Here is a 23751-nt window from a genome sequence, read left to right on the forward strand (position 1 = left end):
CATTTTTGTCACTGTTCCTATTTCCACCTCTTCTTATACCCAAGTGGGCAGGGTTAATAATTCCATCTATGGCAATACGATACAGTATAGAATAAATCTTTGGAATCATCATCTCCCATTCTAAAATGCCCATAGAGATGCAAAGCCTTTGCCTTTCATTGATATGTACTATTTGAAACCTCTCTGTTTTCAAAATACCAGAGAGGTGCCCGTTCAGTTTAAATTACCCATCTGCCTGGGTGGAGAGCTGTTCCAGGCAGCCACTTCCATATGCCCCTGCGGTTCTCGGAACAAGGTGGGGAACCTTCAGCTATGTGTGGTCTGTGAGAACTGTAGTTGTAAGTGTGTGTAGGAAATTTGGGGAAAGCGATCTATTTATAAACTCTGGTGTCTTCATAGTTACTAATCCAACATCATCCATTCCAAAGGCAGCCTCCTGCTTTGACATTAATATTCCTCATCTCAGTGATAGTTTTGATGACAGTGATAGCTTTCTGCAGATAACTCTTGGTATAGTTGAAAACCAAGTGGTATTCTCTGACCTCTCTCTTGAGTTGTTATTTCACCAGAACTGTTGATGTTGTCTTACATCATAATCTTGCATAAGTGTGCGTGGACAAAAAAAAAAATCAACCAAGTAAATGAGAGCCTGATCCTTCAAGTATTTCTCTGTAGATGACTTGAAGTAGATGAATGACTGTGTGTGTACACACAAACACATTTTCCCTGTTTAGTATCTAATATAATAGTGCTATCATTTATGAAAAATGATTAGCTGAGTACCTGTCATGTGAATTTAAATCCTGTTTCCTTGCTGCTTATCAGAAAGCTAGAGGCGATACGCCGTTTCTGGTGTTTCGTTCCCAGAGGAGACAGAAGTGCTATAGCTGCGGCACATGTAAACCTGGCAGATGCTGGAGACAAGGAGGGGGAAGGAAGTACATTAAGTGCTTAAAGTTGGGTAGTGTAAATATCCTTTTCCCGCTCCCCATGCAGTTGAAATCCCGAATATTTGAACCAACTGATAAAGCCAAAAGGGAGCTCTTTGTTCCCATGCGCAAAGCAAGGACACGTTTTTGTAGGCTGTTTAACTTCAAGTGAGGAGCGTTATTGCAGCCGAAGTAGCCACATCGAAGTTGCCTCAAATACTGCGAAGAGCGAAATCGGGGCAGCTTGGGTTTCGGCGTAGCTGGTTATCCCAGCTGGCCTGAGGTTAGGAGTGCTAGTACAGCAGCTGTGTTGGGATGCTCCGCCACTGTGGATGGTTGCAACAAGTGGTTTATGGTGCTTTCTGGACCTGGGTTTATTAAAATATTGGTCTCTGTACATTACTGTTTAAGTAGTCAGATTATGCTTAAATCATTAAATTAGAGTGTTGAAGAGGTTCCTCTGAACAGCGAAGTAACGGTGTCCTCAGTTACTCCTTTGTCTGTCAAGTTAAGCATTTTGGGGATGCCCTTTACTAGGGAAGAGCTTACTTTAGGAATATTATTTCTAATGCATTAAATCTGCATTTTCTACTAGTGCAGAAACTTTAGTCACTGATCATGCTCTAATTTTTGCCTCAGATCAAAATGCCTTTGAAGACCTCTTTTACTACTATACAATAATCGTTCAGTTTTGAAACTGCTGTGCACGGAAACTCATTTGGAGCCTTAGCAAATCCAATTTAATTTGCCCAAACGTTTTTCGTTTTTCAAAGGGTACCTGCAAAAACTGTACTAACAAATCGGGTGTAGAGAAGTATTGGGCATCAGCTATACTTCAGTAGTATATTGCTTTAACAGAAATGTAAAAAGCTTTTCCTTTTTATATTTAGGTACTTTTAAAGTAAGGTTTTCACATGAATTGCCTACACTTCAGATAGGGTGCTTTTAAAAGCACTGTGTCTTGGGGGAAGAAGAGACTTCATGAGCTTTCATACTTAAATACCAATGCAAAATGTGCTAAAGCAGTAATTATAATAAATGTAATTTCCTTATCATATAGATACACTACAGCTAAATGCAATTTTCAAACACTGTGCAGCTGCAATTCCACACGAATTCACTGAAGCTAAGTGAGCCATTGCAGCAAAATTCATGCAGTGTGTTCCCACGACAAGCTGCACTGTGTTTTCCTCGCTGACTTCCAGTTTGCATTGCTACATACTGGTAGAGAAGGTTATCCACCAAAGCGAACTTGATCCTAGGGAGGTGAACTTTCCTAACGTACTTTTCTAATCTTCGGTTCTGGGTAATAATTGTTCGCTGTCAGCCGTTAAGCTTAATTCTGGAAACTTTGCCGAAGCTGTACCCAGTCTGCAGAAGGTACCTGAATACCTGTTCGGTAGAGAAAGTAGTTGATTACAGTGCAAAGGATTTTTTTTTTTTTAAGTGAGGAAAAAATGAATTGTACTTAAAATTTCACTGTTACCTGAAGAAGTAAGGAAGATAGAGGATTTTACCACCAAAAATTGAAGGAACTGCCTACACCTCTGCTAGGAGTTGTAGTTCTCAGGTGCGCTTAGCTCACCTCCCGTTAAGGCTGCGCAAACACGTGCTTTACTTTCCAGGGAAGCCTGACTTAGTTGCGCAGCGTTGCTCTGTTAACCTTTGTCTGGTGTCCTTTGAACAGAAGCTGAATTTAACTGTCCTTGCCTGGACTGCAGCCTGCTCTTTACGACGAGTACATTAGTGTTACAATTACTTGTTCTAGAGAAGAAAAATAACATGTCAATTTTGGAGGGACCTGCAAAAAGCAGTAAACACAAGTAGTTTCATTAACGGCAGTGCTCTGACATGAAAGAACTGTAAACAATAACTGGAAATAGTAGATTAGGCATGAAAAATAAGTCCTTCCTTAAAATTGACTCTGCTGCTCCTTAAGTCTCTTCCTACTGTGGGACTGCCTGTTAGAATCTGTTTAATTAAATCTCGGTGCTGAGGGCTGTAACAATTATAGCCTTGTTAATGGCAGACAATAACAAAGCTTCCTCCTTCAGTATCTGCATTTTATACACAGTTTCCCAGACTTTAATATTGGGAGGAAAGTGTATCTCTGTTGTCCTGACTCTGGTTTTTATTGAAGAGTTGGTATATCAAACCTGGTCATTCTGCAGCTGATTTGGGTATCTAAGTAGGTAGTATTTGGTAATACCTTTCAGTGACACCTTAGGGACGGATCTGTATGATTTTTGTTTTGGTACAGCTATGTAGGGAGTTACACCAATACAGTGCCTTTTGGGAGCATCAATATGGTTTTTTACTAGCATAGTTTAGTCTTCCCTCCAGATGGATGTACATTATTTCAGTATTAACAGGTCAGTGCTGGGCTGTGATTGCACCACTTGTCTCAGTTGGTGAAGTGCAACAATTTCTCTGTGCAAAGAAGGCCTATATCCTTTTCTTTTTTTTTAGGGTGTATTCTTTACCTCTGGAATGATCCTTGTATTTAATCTATTTTTTAATCAAATCTTAATGAGTAATACTGTGTAACATTTTTAATTTGAAACTGCCAAATTAATGAACAGGTATAGATTGATAGTTGCACCTAGGCAAAATAAATGTCTTTACAACAAAGCAAAGAAGTAAATGAAAAACAAGATGTGCACAGGGATCCTGTGTGTCCAGTGGAGTGCAAAGAAATAAACAAAATAATTAAAGCATCGTGCTGCCCTCCATAAACTATTTTTCTAATGGAAGCCTGGCAGTACGTGCCCATATGAAGCAGACTACACCAGGCATTCTCAGTAGTGGAAAAAACTGCAAGTCACTTTAAAACAGTATAGCCAATTAGTGAGCACTACAGCCACCTGCAAGCTCTTCCAAAGGAAATTCCAATTCTTAAAAAGAGTTCCAGCAAAAGGAGAGACAGCATGAGTCAAGACAAATGAATGAGAAGGAGCGCTGTGTGTGCTCTGCCTGCCCATTTCCACCTACTGTAAAAAACTTGGTTATGTCTACATATGCTAAGTTTCTTTCCCGTATCTTAAAATGTGCTCCACAAACTACTAAACCATGTATAAAAATATTTCTTATTTCTCATGTGCAACAGGGAAAGGAACAGAGATGGCAGAAGCATTGACTTGGAGCAATTAGGAGCAAAAAAGTCAAGGAAGCCTTCAAATGTGGACAGGAGAATGATAGCTACTCACAGGACGAAAGTTGTGTTTGGCATAGCATCTATTGAAAAGTGAAATACTGTCACCTTTATGAATTTGTTGCTGGAGTGATGAAATGCACATTATAAATTGTTTCATGTGGCTCTGTAATGTCCGTAAATGAAAAATGGCCCATCACCTAGAGCCATTTTAAGGGAGCATTAAAAACTGACATTCTAATTCTGAAAGCTGATGGGTTGGCAATTTTTTTTTTTTTTTTTTTTTAATTTTATGAACAGAGAAGTAAATCGATTTTTGGAAAGGTGGCCTTTTCTAGCTGTGGGCTGTAATGCAGCCAGTCAAACAACAATTTGCTACCCCGTTCACAAACTGAAATCTTAGCTTAATTGATGAGTATTCTGTCAGATATAAATGCCAAGTGCAAATCGGTGATTCTGACCCTGACTTGCTCTGACAAGTTCAGCATTCAGTACCTATCAAGAAAAAAAATCAAGTTTATTCTGGCGTATTCTCCCAGCATCTTTTAACTTCAGTGATAGTTACACTTCCGGCACAGAGGACTATTTCTTTTACAAGGTCATACTCCTCAAAAACGCCACGAAGACAAGCCTCCATATCTTGTCCTTGCAGTATTCCACTCATTTCATTAGACGTATATCTGCTCAGCGGACAAATGTGCATGTGTGGTCTCTAAAGAGTTTACACGTTGGCCTCACCGTCCTTCACCTGGAACCCTGACTATTCACAGGCTTCTGCTTTGCATAATGGAAACCAGAGATATTTCTCAGCTATATCATTAATATATTTCCAGTTAAAGTTGGAGGGAGGTTTCTTACTGATGTGCCTGGTAAAAGACAAGATAGAAATGCTCACAGATACAGCACTCAGATGTATTCTGTAGCTCATACCACGGCAAGGTTTGTGTTGTAAACGTTGGGTCCTGATGACAAATACATGCAGAGAGCATCCAGATAGAAGGCAGAATCTTACCTCACATAATTTCCTACAGTGACAGGACAAAGTCAAGTAAATTTTCTGTTACCATGTGTTAATTTATTTGTCATTCTGACAAAATACAAAAGGACTTTGGGACGATGTCCAAGACTTCTAGAAGCTCTCCTGCGAGTAAACTAGCCTGAAGTGACAGCCAAGAAAATTAATCTGGAGAGGGAGACAATACCAAAGTTTTAGCCTAGAATGAAGGGTAATACAGACCTTCTTTCAAAAGCCATAGCTCTAATCTCTTAAACCATGCATGGAAGATTATATGCACATGGCTGTCATCCCATTTCCTCTGGATAGACCTGCAGAGAGCAAGGATAGTGTCCCATTAATGCTTTCAGATCTTGGGGGAGGAAAAATAATCGTTCTGAACTGTTGGATCGTACAGATGCGTGTGTATAAGAAAGGTCTTTTCCAAAGAGTGCCTAGTGCTGTGATTTTTCTTGAGGGCCCTGTGGCTGGAAGGCAGAGAAGGAAGCACCTTACCTTCTCGTCTTTGCCAAGGCTGTCTCAGCCCAGAAAACCCTGCAGAAGAAAGAGAAGATTGCACCGTTCCTAAAAGCAAGCAAGCTCAGCAAGGGAGAAGTTCACAACGCAAGAGTGGAAGAGCACAAACGGGATACTGGGAGCACTGTGAGGAAGCAGGGAGAAGGCAAATAATAAAAATAAAGTAGTTTTCACAGACACCCAAGGGGAGAAGTGCAGTGCTCAATGCTGTGCTGAAAGCTGCTGGAAATTGCTGGACTAGAAATCGGGCCTTAAGTAAAGGTCTTGCCATTCAAAGACAAGAGCAGGCAACAGAGGAAATCTCTTTTCAAATGCTTTGATTTTTGTCTAGAAAATCTAAAGACTTCTCTTTCGAGTCATCTGGGTCTAGTTTGTGTTCTGAGTATGCCAGTATTAGGTAGAAGGTCTTTTTGGGGTGTTCAGTACACTCGCTGCCAGGGAGAAGTGCAGGCAGATCCACTACAAAAGTTTGGGCTGCCTTAAGAACCCATCATAGAGTTCAACAGCCAAAATCTTAAAGGCCTTGTGCAGCTTTCAGTAAGTGTGGCAGGATTACCACATGCAGTTAAAAACCTACAGCCAACATGTTACGAAGCTGCTTGGTAGAGAGAATGATTAAGTGATATTGGTTCCAACTGAAGGAGGAACTCCGATTCAGTATCAAAAGGAGAGGTGAAGTGAAGATTTAAGCCCTGTCACAGCCCCCGCCTGATGGCATTGCAGCAGCAGGCGTCAGCCAGGGAGGTGGATGGAATCCCACGGAGGGTGGAAACCAGAATCCTAGGAGCAGCGTATGGAAAGGAGTCAGGATATCCCAGTCTGGACTATGCATTACTTCTTTTGGGGAATAACCCTCCCGAAGGCTGAGACTTCATTCACCAGAAGCAATAAGCTTTGAGAGGGCAGAGGGGAAGGGAGACTGGACCAGGCGGGGAGAGCATTCGTACCTTGGGTTGTGACACTGTGTAATGGGAAATTAAGACCAAAGGATGACTGCCAAAGCCATTGCGGAGATAGGTATGTTATTGATTGTCTCCATAAACATATTGTTGGCTTATTGTTATACTTTCCAAAAATAAAAGCCAGATTCCTTCTCCTCTTCAAATTTTCTTTGTTTAGATGCCAGTATCATTCTTAAGGGAGAAAGGAAACACAACAATTGTGTGGGGTCTGTTTCCATCCTTTGCTAGCTGCGATTGGATTAAATTGTAGTCTATTCTCTTTTTTAGTAATTTTATAAAAAAAAGAGTAGAAGTGGATGACAAACTAACAAATATTATAAATGGTCATGGCAACCATTACAAAAAGGTTTTCCTTCACTCATTTGATGGCTGTTTGAGGAAAGTCTAGGCCCTTTATGTCTGTGCACACAGCATAAACTGCCTTCAGCTACTGAAAAGATCTTGTGAAGACATACTGGCAACCTTTTGACTATCAACTAAGCTGATGTGCAAAATGGGAAATAATTTTAGAATAGTTTCTTCTGGAGTAGAAGGAGCTCCGTGACTCTAAGAACAAACTCTGCTGGAGCTTACCTCAGTCTCCCCTTGTAGATGTGTAACATACTCCAAGTTTTTCTCAAGTGTGGTTGTGTGTATATCATAATAAGGGCGTACACATAAAACTTGTGAATCGCTGGTTTACAGTCATTCTGATTAGATTAAGTCTAAAATATGTTTGCACTGGGAAATTGCAGTTTCCTATCTTAAAGCTTATAACAGGATATGTCAAGAGTTATATATCAAGTTCTTTGGTACTGAATTTAATTATTCACTTCACGTCTCACCATCTTATATTTAAAGTGCCATACCAGTTAAAAATGCTTCTCATTATTTTGAGAAACAGCCAATAAACATTCTATTGCCTGTTGCATAATAGGAATTCAGGGGGTTTTACTCATATATATATAAATGTAACTGGCTTTTCATGAAAATAAGCCTCAGTTTGCAGGGAGGAAGATTTTGCATGTGTTGTCTCAGTATGTGAAACTCAAGTTGTTTATCAATGATATTCACACAGGTAACAAAATCAGCGGTGAGTTAGCCCCTCCTGGAATTTCTACTTAATAGTGTTAGTTAAGGTCACAATTGTACCTGAAACTTTTTGAAAAACAAATAGGCTTATTCTGAAATAAGGAGGAGCATTCTTGCATGTGAGAAGTAGCTACAGCTTGCCACGACACAGTAATAATGGAGGCACAGCCAGCGTAAGAGGGAAGAAATTATTTGCAATGGCTTATAAATACCAGAAGGGGTCTCCAACACAGTTGCGGGCAAAACAGTGTCAAATTTATTTTATTTATTGCTAGTCAACATAGAATTTTAATCATTGATTCAGAAAAAGAAAACATAAACAATTAAACACCACCAAGGGAAACACCTTTCATCCCTCTCTCCTACGCTCAACTTAAGCCAAATATCTCTCCTCCACTCTCCCTGGTCTCAACCGCCCTCATTTTCATCACCAGTTACACTGAGACTGTCCCAATACCTTTACAACAGGGTAATGCAACTGGAGTTAGTACATGAGGGTTATTTTCTGACACTCCTTGCCTACTCTTTTTCCTCTGCTGCTCTTCAGTTCTTACTGTCCTCTGCCTCAGCGTGGGTCACTCACAGGCCACAGTCCCTCTGGGGTGTCCCTGCCCTGGCGTGGGTCATCCATAACCGAACTCCCTCAAAGCCGTAACTCCTTCATTGTAAAGCACCTCCTTCCAAGAGTGTGTCTCCAGGCACACCCCAGACAATGTCCCTTTCTACTTTCCTCCTCTGTTCCTCCTGGCCCCAGCAGCTACTGCTCTTTCTTAAATGTCCGAGCACAGGTGCTGGGTGCTACCCTGCCGTGGGTGTGCAATAGGTTCCCCACACAGAGTAACCTCAGAGCCAGTATGATGGGTTGCCCACACGGGTTTCAGAGCCAGGTGGACCCAGATGTAGCCAACAGAGAGCAGCTCATGGCCTCCTCCTACACAGGTCTTCCCTCCTGCCGCCTGTCCCCAAACCCTGCCAGTTATACTCAATATATTAGCCACTGAACATGCCATACATTTCTATAGAGAAATAATATGAAAAATCATAATTAATAGGTCTGCAAGTTACAGGAGAATATATGATAGTTGATTGGTTGATTCTAAAGAGTCGGTGAGATAAAAGGGGAAGAACATGATGAATTTTCAGAGAAAGTATGGCATTCATCTCATTTGACATTTGTCAAGTTTGTTAGCCACCCACGGTAAGCTGATTGTCTTCACTCCTGTGGTCATTGCATCCTTCAGCAAGCAAGTTCTCCCATCTGATTATAGGTGTCCAAAAGACATGGAATGGCTCTTCTACATCTCTCTCCCCTAATGAATGAGTTAGCGTAGGTGCCTGTGGTGGATTATACACCTGTCTTCTAGATAGCTTCAGTTTTATCTGTTCAATGAATTGCTCTCTATGTTTTCAGTGATCAGTTATAAAATTAATTATAAAATCCACACTGCTTCCACAGATCGAATATCCATTAGCATTGGGAGAAAATGTATAATTTAATGGCACAAAACTTTTCTCTTGGTGTTAGCTTGTTCGTTTTTCTTCTGTATTTCTGTTGAAAATAGCCACAGAGCTATTCTCAAAGTTATACATACAAGGATGTATGTATATTTTTATATATACATACATATGTGTGTGTATATATATACACATATGTATTTATATTTTGTATATGTATATTATGGGATTATTTCCATTAGGGAAACATACATATGTATGTATGTTCCCGTAATGGTTCAGACATCTTTCCCACTTCACAGAATCACAGAATCATTAAGGTTGGAAAAGACCTTCAAGGTCATCAAGTCCAACCATCAACCCAACACCACCGTGCCCACTAAACCATGTCCTGTCACTTCCAGAGAGTTTAATTCAGTCTTCTCTAAGAACAGCCCACAGCTTAGTTAAATTCTGCCCGTTACCTTTCTTTCATCTGGCTGGTGCCAGCTTGCCTCTCTCCTTTAACAGGTCTGCTCCCAGCGCCTGAGGATGCAGTGAGGCTGGGACAGGGGCAGTGTGAAGGAAAAGGGGCTGAGCTAAAAGGCTGTGGTCTGAAAAAAAGACAGTACGGGAAATTATCGGCTTTGTGAACACAATAGGGAGGAAAGCAGACTGGGAAGAGAATTCAGGGCTGGTATCCATTCACGTTGCCCTGAGCACCACAGGGAACAGTGCTGAAGTTACTAGGGATGTGATGGAGGCTGCAGGGCTGGAGTCTTCGCAGCGCAGTGAGGGGCAGGAGAGGAAGGGGCTTTTGTGAAGAGGTGGGGAGTATGTGGGTTGGAGGGAAGACCATACTGTAGGTACCAAAATTTTGCCAGGGGTCTGCTTTCTATTGTTAGGGTATCAAGACCGTGGGGAGCCAGTGCAGCATCTGTCAAGCAGAAGGCAATTTTGAAATTTCGGTGCATCATGGCTGTGAGAGGAATGACTAAAAGACTGTATTTGCCATGGTTTAAGCATCTTGAAATACAAGCAGAAATACATGGATAACGCATTAGATGAGGGGATATTGATTTTTGGTTAGACAGTGTTACCCTCATTTGGATTCCGGATCTTAACTGTTGTCTTGGTGATTTTACTCACTGGGCTGTGCAAGAACTTTTTATTACATCAGTAATTTAAATGAGGAATTCTAGCATAAGCTAGAGCTAAAATAATAAACTTGGATATATTTACATCTATATAGACACAAGTGGGTTCTTAACTCCTTTATTAAGGTAATATTTTACTTGAGCAATATACATATTAGCAAGCTGATTGTTTTTCCATGTTATTTTCTGAATACAGCACTTCTTTTTCAGCTTGCATCTACAAATTCTGTTTCTTTCAGTCCCCATGCAGACAATAAATTAATCAGCTATTACTCAACACGCATATATATGTGTGTGTTTGTGTATATAGGGTATCTATGAATATATCTTGATCATGACACATGGTATTTTCGCTGAAGAGGAAGTCTTGTACTAATTACTCATACTGTCCTGCTGTTTCTTATGCAAAGCAAGTAGAAATGACATGGTGAGTTGCCAAGGAACTATTATCTCAAGGGAAAATAAAATCAAAACCTCAGGCATTTGGATCTACTGTGCATTTGAAGAAAAAACCTATTCCAGGCTAAGAGACACCCAAGTCAGAGGACCTGCAATCTCATCAAGGCTCATTCATATACCTGTTTCATCAACTAACAAAAGTAGAATATAAAATAATGCATCCAGCTTGCCTGCAACAACTTTTCCATCATTAAGTAAAATTGCACTGAATTTGTCCACATGCTTTAACAACCTAATTGTCAAGATGACTTTTTTAGTCGTGCGATGGTAAAGGCAACCCAAGTGTATCACTGCATTATTTTCCTGCTAAGTTGGGGCTTGGGTGTGTGATGAACGGGTTACAGTCAAGGAATTTTTTAGCTGTGCTTTCCAACTGCTTTTATGTGATTCCCACCAAAAAAAAAAAAGTTAGTGGGAAGCTTAACTTTGTATTTGCTAAAGAAGAAAGCCTCAAGGGCCACATTTTTTCAGAAGCTTAGACAATAATGTGTAAATTGCACGTATTTGCACTGCTGACATTGGGAAAGATGAATGTATGTTCTGGATCAGAAAAGGACAAATGCTTTCCTCTGCACTGGAAGCTCCCAGTTTTTATGAACTTGATTCCCCATTGACACTCTTTGTTCAAACCTGGTTTTCTGGTAAAAATTATCTGTTGGCTATATCTGAAAAACACCAGTGTGCCACAATAAATGTGCTCACATTTGCTGCTTTTGTCTGCATGTCTGCTCGAGCAGAAACTGCTTGAAGAAAAAAACAGTGATTAATCCATCGATGATCTAAAAAATACAATGTTTAAGCACTTGCAGTGCCTAGTATGATCATTTTAATACATGTCCAGCCTATGTCATGAAAATAAATCAATGTATTTAATTCTGGCCTGGTATATAAGTTATTTATTTTCAAGGTGTTGTCCCCACCTTTGTAATATTTTTTAAATCTAGTGTAATTTAGAAGGCACTATTATTAAAACTTAACTGATTTACAAATATGAAAAACAATGGAAAAGTAAGAGAAACATTGCTCAATATAAATTGAAATTTTTGTTATGTCCCCACACAAAATCAACTTTTGAGAGGGATGTCTTACTGTAATCTCAATAAAAAGAGCATTCAATAAAAGGAACATTCCTTGGCTCTTACTATTCCCAAATTTGATAAAAGGGAGGGGAAGATATCCCAGTATTAATCGTCAGACGATTTCCAAAAAAGCACAAAATAGATGCTGATGGGGAATGGAATTCTCCAGTGTACGTTCTGACATTTAACCCAAAACCTTGTTTAGAAGGATTGTCCAGAGCCTGTAACACCATTGACTGTTTCCCTAGGTCATACCTTCCTGTATTTTTGGTTGTTGTGAGTTAGTAAAGACTATTTAAAACAGTTTGGTTTCTCATTAATGTACTCACATTCTGTTGAAGATTTGAGATCAAAAGAAAAATTCAGTCTTTTCTCCTGTTTCTTTCTTCCTGACTTTTTTTGGATGTGAATAATTAGAGCTAAAAAACAAAGGATAGAAAGTCTCATCTCTTCCAGGAACGAAGCATACTGAAATTCCCTGTTTCTCTTTCTGTGTTGATCTGGCAGAGCCCCAGATTCTGTCACCAGTATTTACCCTGCACAGCTCCTTACTCACAACTTAATTCAAAGCCTGTTGAAGTCAGTGGGAACCTTTCCCTTAACCTCAGGGGGATCAGGTCTGCTTATGAAGGCAGAGCAGTTTCAAATTATTTCCACTGCTGATTACAGAATAAGTACTTGTTGAAATCAGTAACCTGTCGTGAGATCCAGCACTGGAGCTAAGTTGATACTGTCTTAAGTAACCATTATACTCTTTTAGCTGAGCTTTAAGAAGCTTAAGTAGTAACAGCTGCCAGAAAAACAACAGATAAATTAATATTTTCTTCTCTACTGAGAGTAAAGAAATTAAGAACTGTACAGCTTCTAAAGACCATGCCATTAATAACCATCACTGGAGACACCCTAATGATTCTTCTTGTCTTTTGAAATGTTTATGTCAGTAATGCAAGGTAATTTAGTCATTACAACTCAGGGAAAAAAAAAACTTAGTTTTTGTCTGGAGATTGTTTTTAATCTTAGAGAAAGTTCTTCTGATATAAAGGGACAAAATTTGGAGAGCAACTTAATAGACACTGTTCCTACTGACTTCAGTGGGAATTTGGGGTGTTTGGACCTTTCTGAATGTGAGCTGGTTATTTATGGAAACTACAAAAAGTCAGATTTAAGTCTTACTGATTATTGAACCAAGCAGCACTGGGAGCCATTCCAAGCAGACGAGAGCAAATTCAGCTCCACTTTCCCCATTAGCTTAATGGATGTCTGCATTCAAGTTCATTAAAAAAGGGATGCGAAATGGAGGAAGAATGTAACGATTGTAAATTCTTGGCTTTTAATGGTTTATATTATTCATCCCTATAATATTTAGTATGGCGGGCATTATCTCTACATACATATTCTCACATAATGTGTGTGATTGATACCTTAAAACAGTGCTCTGAAAAGTGCATTTGCTGTTAAATTCTTAAAGTGTTGTGCAGGTTATTGCATCATCTTTTCCACACCCATTTCCTTTTGATCTAATAATTTGAATTGTAATAAACTTAATGCTTATTTCATATTTTTCAGGTTTCCCAATTTAATATGTCATTTTCCTTCTGTAACTCCTTCTACCTTCTTCCAGTCTTTCCTTTTTTCACTACCATGATTTCTCTTGCAATTTTTCGCTCTGTAGCAGTATTTCCATTTTTCTTCTCTCCATTATGTGGTCCTGTCTCTCTCTCTTCAGCACCTCTTTGGCCTAGCCACCCAGCCTTCTTCCACCAATTCCATCTTCATCACTTCTGCCGTTTTCCCAGCGTCTGAACTTCCCACCTCCTGAGATTTCCTGTATCTACCTAATCACCCCACAGATGTCCGTCTTCTGCCACCTCATACGCTCACCCTTCCTCCTCAGTAGTGGTTAGGGTTTTGCACTCCTTTGTTTACACGCGCCCTATTTGCTAAGACGATGTGTGAAATTCCAGCGCAGGGTGGATCCAGTTGCTCATTATTGAGCAAGGAGAAGGTGGAGGGGGAGCGCTGGGGACAGCGGGATGACTAGGGAGCCGTTGTTGTGGTCTGTGGACACACGGCTCTTTCCTTTTTCATCGTCCTCCAAAAAGGCATGAGGCAATAGGGGCAGAGACGCGACGGGGAGGAAGCATGTTTCGCAAGAAGAGAGGAAGGACAGTACCCGTAGGAACACCCACTCTGAACGTCTAAATGCAGCCTTTTCTAGTAGGATTATTTCATGGTACACAAAATAACTCTACTAATACGTTAATATTTCTAGCAAGCAACTTTAAATGCCCTAAGCTGTTGTTTGAAAGTGGGACTCCAACCTTTTCATAGGAGGAGTTTGAGGTAGACGTTGCTGCCTTCCGAGGCCATTCATCCGACATGTCGTGTCCGTAAGTGGAATGGTATACACCCACCGTAAGAGAGAGGTCAGCGCTCACCGCGGTTCCATTCACTTCTCTGCTGAGACTTTAAATAAAGATCCCAAGGCAGATGTTTAGAGTTATGACATGATGATGGTAAAACCAGGTCATTGAGAGCTGGACTCCAATAACTTAGGACATAAAAGAACCTGTATATTAGATCATTGCTTTAGGGACATATTTGAGCTGCTGAGTCATTAACTCTAACTGGTCCGCCAAATACCTCTAGTTTGATAAATTACTGACAATATTAATGTTGTGAAATTAATAAGCAGCACTAACATTCGACTGTCTGAATTTCCTTTTCTATTTGAAAAATAAATAAGTATGTTTGGGATAGATTAGACAAAGGTTAGCTGCAGGAAGACCTTTCAACATCATAATGAAAATGGTGAACTTCAAAAGAATTACTGTATTTTTTTAATTAATCTTTGTGGATTATCAAAAAAGGTCATTAAACTAAGTGCAGATGTTTTCTTACAAGGGATTTATTTGGAATTTGTTCTTTAACCCTCTGCATTCCCACGATTTCCCATTTCTAATGAAAATAAGATAGCAAAATAAGAAAATTAAATGGGAATGGTAGCCAAACATTGTTAGACTCCAGGAATCTTGACTATTTAATCTTGTATCTGTATTTACATTATTTGCAATGGTTTGTCTGTGTCACTGTTTATTGCAATAGATTTCAGAGATTGGGTGTATATAAGTAGTAATTAATATTAATGATAAGAGCAGGTTTCTCTTACTTCTTTTACCTTAGAAGCACAATAATCCTAATATAAGATATAATGTAACTCTTCGAGCATGTAAGTAGCAGCAGCCCTCAGGATTAGCTAGACCTTAAGGCTGAAATACGAAGCGAGCCACGGGAACACGGGAGCAGCTACAATTCCTGCGCTGTGGGATCTGTCCTCTCCTCCCGCGTCCTGGTCCGCGGGCAAAGCTTGCTCCTCGCTTCAGTAAGTAGTGGGTGATTTCTTCTCACGGGCTGGAATTTGCTGTGGGTAAGCCACGGGCTCTCGCTGGAGTCGTTTCGTTGGGAAACGCCGTCCCGTGCCTTTTGAATCACAACCCTGGGGAGAGGGCTGTGGTATGGGGGGACTGCGCTGCCGGCTCTGTCTGCACTTAAACTCCTCCTGGCAGTCAGGGCTACAGTCCGCAGGATTATTCTGTATAGCCACACGTAATGTAATGCTTAGGGAGGTAAAATAAACCGTCTCCAGGTCCTGGTGAAAGAGTACAGGAGATGCCTCTACTGAGAGTAGGACTGGTCCATATTTCCCAAACAGAAATGGAAAATAGTGCCTAAAAATTATGAAAAAGTTAGAGGTAGGATTTTTTCTTTCTTTTCTTTTTTTTTTTTTTTTTTTAAGGAAGAGGTTTTGACTGACTTTGTTCTGTAATACAGTTTGTTCTTTTTATGATGTTTTGAAAATGTTAATACAATTCAGGGAAATGACTGAGTATATCAAGGTAACACAAGCTCAAGGGCTCGTGCTTTGGGGTTTTTTTCCACAAACATATATTAATCTCACTATTTTTCAAAATACGTGCAAAATACAGATTTTTAATACTTTAAAAGGTATGTTATAATTTTTCATTTAATTTAGAGTTAAGTTGAATAACATTGAATGTAGGATCTCTAATTAAAACAATTCTACTATCAAATATTTGTAAGGGAGAGAGGTGAGTGGAGAAGGGACAGGGAAGAGAAAGGGTAGCAGGGCAGGAAGGAAAGAAGGGGGAAAGGGGGGTAGGAAAAATTTTATAATAGTAAGAAGGAAACAGCAAAGTTTCACACAGGGTTAAATGGAAAATATTTTCTTTTCTCCTTGCATAGTTTTTTGTGACTTGTCAAGCCCTGATTTTGAGTTAGGGAAGTAGACATTCCTTGTTTCTTTCCCCTTCCCCACAAAATTTTCCAGGTCATAAAGAAATACAACCTTAACTGTTTTTCTTGTGCACTCTCTCTTAAATTAAGGAAAAAAGTATAGATATAACCATCCAACACATGCCCCATAGAACTAACACTAAAAGACCAAGTGAATTCAATTCCTGAGGCTATGTTCTAGGATATTTTCTATGTCTTATTCTAAAAAACTGAAGAAGATTCATGAACTTTCACAAAGGATCTAAAAGATTTTTTTTTTAAAAAGTGTGACTTGGGCTATGGTAAGTCATAAACACGTCTTACAAACATAGTCTTAATTACCCTTCACTAAATGGGAAATTCATGGGACCGCACATTCACACTGCAGTACAAGTAGGTGCAGTCTTGCTTCTATGAGGAGAGTCACAGCAGTGTTTAAAAAGAAATAAAATAAAATAAATTGAAAACATATGCCTCTAGCTCAGCTTTCACAATGAATTAAGCATGTTCAGATGGTGGACTAGGTCTTCTATTACAATTCTGAATTAAAGCACTCTAAAAAGCTTTGGTGACTGTTTCTCCACCGCTGGCTGACTTCCCCTGTTCTGCAGCTGGTCGGTGGAAAGCGATCAGTATCACCACTGACACCTCTCCTCATCTCCAGTAATCACAAAGAGATATTCCCATTCTAGTAATCATTCTTTTAATGGGACTGTGCCTTCGCTTTTCAGGTTTTTTTGCTGCATTTTTTTTTTTTATTATATTCTGCCTGTGAAAGGAAAAGAGACGATACAAAGACGAAGTAGCCAGGAGGTCTGCAGAGGTGTGGATTCCTAAAGTGTCTTCTGGACAAGTCCAGGTTCGGGTGAGGCAAATACACATTAATCTAGCGATTCTGGACTCATTTTGGCTCATCTAGCGGTATTCCTTTGAGTAAATAACTTATAACCTGTTTCAGCTAAGCAGTTTTCTCTCACAGTCTTTTTCTTCTTTAGCTGCAGGTCCTAACAAGGATGTTGTATCAGTGTCAGGTCAAGCTGGAGTAAAATACCGAGGCTTACTTGGAGGGTCTGGATGATCCTGTTTCAAGAAGACCTCAGTGAGCTGGACATGGTTAGAAAGCAGCCACATAACAATATAATAACAATATATATTGTGATATAACCTTTCATTTCTCACCACACCCTCCTCAAGGTCCCAGCTTTATTCACGGCTGCGAGTCTACATATTCCTGCAAGAATCAGGATTATTTGTAGAATGTGAGGTGCTGCTTCGCTGTGCACTTTACCTGCAACCAGTGAGAAAGGGGGAACACCACATGGGAAAGGGGTTGTAGGTTAAGGAAGCTATGAAGAACTGGTTCCTGCCACTGCTGTAGAGTTTTTTAAATTCAGAAATTCATTATTAGTTGCTGTATTTCCACTTCCCTATTAGTTTTCGCTACGAGGAAGCCTGAATTCAGCAGGAATGCATCATAAAAATATCAAAGTGGTGTATATATAGCACAAAAATCAAAATGGAAAATTATATCCTAAGAATTTCAGGCTGGACGCTTAATATGTGGGAAATTTTATGTAATTTTGCCCTTAATCTCTCTGTCTGTCAGTTCCGTGTTTGGAAAATAAGGATAAGTCCATGTATTCGCTAAAGCGTGCTGTGTTATCAAGCATTCCGTTATTATTGTGAGGGCTATTTAAAACTTACTTTGCAATTAAGTGCGATTTTTGGATTTTTTTCTCTGAGATCACACTTCTAATGGGAAGTACTTTTTAATTTTAATTAAAGGTTCTTGTACTGGCTGGGGCCTGGTAGTCTGATGCATGAGTTTAATCATTACCCTAAATTCACAGCAGAGTCTGTTCTATTTAGTTCAGCTTTTAAAGCGTTCCGAATCATTCAGTTTGGGGAGACGAAGGCTGCCAAACTAGGTATTACCTGTATTGCTCCATTACGTGCTTCGGGCTCAAGAAACTGGCACGGTTCTTACTCGTCCTGTGGAACAGACAGTATATGCTCGTGTAATTTATAATAAAGCGTATGCACAGGAAACGGAATTTAAGTTATACAGGCAGGTCAAATTTTTATGTAGGTTTGAACCGATATTGTTCTTTTTTGTACAATTTATTGAAAAGTGAAATTGTAAGAGCTTTTTATTGGAGCTTCAAAAAAATGCTTTATTGTACTGGCTTAAAACAGTGCTGTGTAACCCCTGTGGTTTCAGCCTGAATACAGTGAAAACTTTTAGAAAAGCAGTTGATAGCTAGTTAATCTGAAACATGGCACTATTTTTTTTTCATGCTTTTAAAAGCCAGAAAGAGTTTATATATTCGTACATCTATTGCTTTCACACTACAGCTGCAACTCTCTGCTCTTTGAAAACTTTTTTTGACTTAATGTTGCACTTGTGTTTAGCATCTGATTTCCATTCTGCATGAGAAGTATGTTATTTTTTATGACATGGGAAAAAAGCTAATTGATTATGATTAATGTGCAATTATTTCCGTTTCTATGTGATCCTGCAATTTTGTTACCACTTGTGTGGTTTTTACAAGGAATGATGAATGAACTTCATAATGTTCACTTCGGTTTTAGTTCTGATAAGCATCCAAATATTTTGATGCTTACTCAAAACTTATCCAAAGTTTCCTAAGCTCTTGAGTCTGCAAAACTAGTCTGAACACTTAGGCAGAGAAGGGCTTTCCTCATGAGGTTTCCAGTCGTTCCACTAGTGGAACCTGATGGAAATACCATGAGGTCAGCTTTTCTTCCAGTTGTTCCAAATCTTTAACATCTGGACAGAAACCGGAAGTGAGAAATCCTGCCCAGAAGTTGTATTATAGGAAAAGTTGGGTTCTAAAAATAGGTGAAGAATGACTGGTTTTTTAACTCTTCCAAACTGGTTAATGCACGACTGAAAAAAATCAATAATCTGAAATTAGAGATGAATCAGAAAGATTCATTCAAATCGGTACCAGAAACTATAGCCTCCTCAGCTGAAATCTTTGCTGCTTAGAATTTGATTATTTGCTAAGTGACATATTCAGAGCAAAATTCAAATTTCATTACATTTTAGAAGCTTTTCAGGGATGGGTATTCATTCTCATTGCAGCCAAGTATTTGTTCATTCATACTAAGGTGGTACACAGATCCTGGTGGGAAAAGGTTATCTCAGTTTTGTACAAAAGGTATCTGTGTGTTCCCTCCCAGTATAAATACTCTAGGGGAGACCCTAGCTATCAGTGTTACCTTCTTTAAATAGCTCTAATTTCGGAGTTAGTCTATTGAGAAGGGGGGGCGGAGTTTAGCTGGTCTTGAACTTAGCGTTGAAATGACTTGTTGTCACAGAGACACATTTGTAGACAAAAGAATTGGATAGCTTCATGGGTTCTTCCCTGTTGCTTGGTATCTAATAAGTTCAAAGTATACTTTGCAGAAATTAATTATTTTGATGAAGCCTGTGTTTTCACTACCCAGGATCTTCTGATTACCGTGCTTTGCCCCCTGTGCTTCTTATCTCACCAAGAAGGACTAGTGCTCCTTGCATAGCCTCTGATTCTACAAGCTCTTGGTAACCGGGTTTATCTTCCTGTCCAAACAGCAGACACAGCTCAGGTCAGGCTGCTGATAATTGTTCATTGCTCATATCAACATCTTCCTACAGGTTCTTCATAGCAATAGAGCGCGTCACCATGTAACGTGAACACTGCTCCCAAGTTCATTGATCTGAAGCTGGGAAAAAGTTCTGAGGTACCTCTTCCCTTTAGAGGAATGAAAGTTCAGGAAGCCTTTACAAGTGGGCAAGCAAGGGTCTCCAGCATCCTCCCACAGATCAGAAATGCGTGTAAGAGCACCAGTGGCAGCATGCCTCAGCAGGCTAAGGTTTAGAACCCCCCGAGTGCTTGATCAAGGGTAAGGAGTTGAAATGGGCTCAAAAAAAAAAAAAAAAAAAAAAAAAGACAGCTATTGAAAACATGAAATGTTTTGTGAAAACTGTCCAAATTAGTTTGCTGCCCAGTCTGTTTCTTGCTTTTCTTGAGGCCACAGACTTTACAGAATTTTATGGAGTGCAATGTGTGCAGGCACTGTATATGCCATGCTCTCAGCACTTCATCAAAGACATTTCATCTGGCACAAGGCACAACATCTTAGCCATTGGTAACCTTCCTGACAGGAAATATTTCATAACCTAAGTTTTATGCACGTCAAAGCACACAGAGAAAGTACCAATGAGGCAAACATATGAGTGTATGTTAGCCCCTGACCTTCGCACATGCACTGTAAAAATACATTAGGGTTACAATTCACTTTATGTTTGGGGTTTTTTCTTGTCAGGAGAAAAAAAGTTATGTTCAAGAACATAGATGTCAGTGTAACCATTTATAGGCAGTATCATTGATTACTAGCTTTAGACAGTACTGTCCTTTCTTGCCTCCTAAGTCCCTGGAAGCCCATGCTTGCTTGGTTCTTGGTCAGGCATAGAAGCTGCTTGCCATTTCCCCTTACCCACTGGATCAGCAGCCTACAAAAAACACTCACTCACTCAGCATTCAGCCATCCCTGCCCAGCACATACGCGAAACTGTTGGATTAAGGACGACAGTGAAAACGGACTTGCTACCTCTTCAGTCTCTCAGTAATTGGAACCAGCCCTACCTGGATGGGATCTCAAATCTTGGGGGAAAACACCTCTCTGGAAACAAGAACCGAACAAAGAAAAAGACCTGATTGTTCCTGTCCTCTCCTCATCTGCACCTGAAACAGAAAGGTAAGGCTCTTAATCTCTCAAATAAGGGAAAATAAGGAAAGAGGAGCTGTTTAGAGACCTTCTGGCAGACTCAGTAGAAAAGTCAGGAAGTTCAGGCAGATTGTCCTCTGGACCCTGAAAGATGGCTTCTCCTGTGACCCAGCTAGGGGCAAACAAGGCTGACCAGGGATGGGAAGTCCCAGGGCTGGGAGCTGATTAAACAGTCTGCAGGGAGATAGAAGACCCTTAAAAAGGAAGAGCTGCAGGACTACAAAGATTACTTTATGTAAAAGCATGGTGAAACAGAGTCCTTGTCTGCTATATCTCAACAGTCTGAAGAGATTCTTGAATTACAAGTATTGGAATCATCAGTTCAAATGAAATCCACTCCTTCACCTTTTAGATTAACGCCCAGACTTTGATCCTCAAAAGCAGCTTCTGGGAGCCCACCTTTGACCTTTCAAACTCAGCCGGGGGTATCTATCATGTTTTCTCCAAGATAGGAGAATGACCAGGCAGAAAGCCAGGAATGGTTGTAGAGTGCAAAGCCAATTTTTTTTTTGCCCTGGGACTTTCTGAGTGTGCATATGATCTTGAATTCTCCTCATAAGTTTATAGCATTGCACTATTTATTTTCAGCTTCCTTTTTATTGTTGTACGTTCAAGTGTTTTCTCTTTTGCACTGTTAAAAGCACTAAAGTTCCAGTATTTGCACTTCTTCGGAAAATAAACACAGGTTTTCCTAAACATAATTGATACAATAGGGAGGAAAGTCTCAAAACAAAATTTCTGAGAAAAATCATGTTTCTCAAATGTTAAAATGAAGTATCCAGAGAAAAAATATAATATTTCATATTATTATTTAATGAAATATTCTTTGACATTCTTATAAAATATTTTCAGAGGTCCGTGCAATGTTGCACAAAACCTAAGGAAACCATCCTAACCATAAGTTCAAAAAAATATATGAACAAAGCCATAAAAATCACGGCTTATAACATTCATACAAAATATTTCACTAATCATCTCAGAATATTCATGACACACTCTGGAATATTCATAGAATATGCTACCCCTGTACCTCACAATATTCAGACACCACTGCTTGTAGTTTAACAAAAATAAGCATAAAGCGATATTGCCACTGCAGATACAGTAAGAAAAGAATAAAAAGATCCCCTCGCCTTTCTGCTGGTATACCTCACTAGATGTCCATATAAAGAACCCTTCACCGGTTAATTATAGCCCTGTTTCCCAGACTTTGGTAATTTTTTTCGTCTTACTCATATCGAGCAAAACACAGCCTGCAATGTTAACCTGAGACGGGTGTTGTAAGGTAGCCTGCAGTTTCTCACTCTGAGATAGAGACCTTAAAATCACCGTAATCTACTCACACAATCTCTCACTCTTGCTAAGCAGCAGCATGACACATATCAGATAGAAGGCATCCGCAGCTGTGACGGTAGTAGTAGATTAATTCTCTCAAAATTACAAAGGGGACATTAACATAATTCCTGTCAGTATCAGTCTTGAAAGCAAATGTGCCTTTTTTTCATTACATGCAAGTGGTGAATTCCCAGTGGTTTGAACCTTTCAGTATCATCCTATGTTAACATAGGTTAACATGTCATGATGATTAACTACATTATGGAAGTAAGTAAGAAACATGTCTGTCTGTTAAAGAGATCATTGCCCTTACAAAGAACTTGTTTCAGCAACGATGTCAGGCCTTGTAACTGATCCTAAAAATGTATTTTTCAGAAAAGTGGCCCCTCCTTGACTACCCACCCCATACCAGGTTGTTTCACTGTTGGTTAAAGGCAGATGTGGCACAGTGAGTTGCTGCCAGATAATGATGGGCATTTTCTCATGAGCAGTTAGGCTGCTCTGAGACACTCTCCAGCAACATGCTACTTTGCCATCCAGAAAATCTGCACTGCACATTATCCCCACTGGTGATTTCTCACCATGCAGTGTTCGGTTTGGGCATCCAGAAGCAGCAGTCCTCCTGCTATGAAGAGGAATGTAGACTGATGGTTAAGAAAGTATATGACAGCAAATTCAAAACAGAAGAAGTAACCAAGAAACAGCTCAACAAAAGCATGACAGGAGAAAAATCCCTTTTTTTCTTTTTTTCTTTTTTTTTTTTTTGACTCTCAGGTTCTGGAATAGCAGTCACCTCTAATTCCTTCCACGTAGAGAAGGAAGATGTAAGTTTCCAACATAGCCAGCAGATATGCACTACACACGTATCACTAATCTCTGCATGAACAGCAGATTGACTTCTTCCAGATGCTCTTGACTTACCGTGTGCGTCATATACACAGCGGGTCCAATATGCCCAGGAGATATTGATCTTAATCTTCAATTGATCCACAGATGTACAGCGAGTCCAATGGACTCCGGAAGCACAAACTTTGCTGTGCATGCGAGGCAAATGCAATCCGCGTGTGTACAATAAACCTGCGTGGCAAGCACTCGTAGGTTTATTGCCCGAGCACAAACTGACTCTACCTAACAAAGTCAGGCTTGTATGCATTGATACACTGCAAATAAAGTTGATCTACGCAGCCTTTATCCAGAAATAGAGCAGATGATTCCTACAGAGAGCAATAGGGCAGTTGACTACAAGTCTTGGAGGAAGGCTGGCAGGTACCCCTCCCTGTGCCTCCCCCAGTCCCCTGGGGGCATCCCCGGTGTGACACCAGACCCAGGAGCAGGGTGGAAAGCAGTGCAATACCTACGCAGAGCACAGAGCTCTTTACACGGAGGAAAGGCCGACGGTGTACGAAAGCCGTTCGTACCGCTCTCCAGTCGCAGTTGGCCGTTGTAGATTTGGCTGACCCAGGCCCAGTGGTTCCTGCGCCCATGCTCAGTGCCAGGAAGTTACAATGAGAGCAAGCCTACAGCTTATTGGTTTTAAAGACAGGTAATAAGAATTG

The sequence above is a fragment of the Phaethon aethereus genome (assembly GCF_964289735.1).
Source record: "Phaethon aethereus genome assembly, chromosome: 3".
Taxonomy (NCBI): Eukaryota; Metazoa; Chordata; class Aves; order Phaethontiformes; family Phaethontidae; genus Phaethon; species Phaethon aethereus.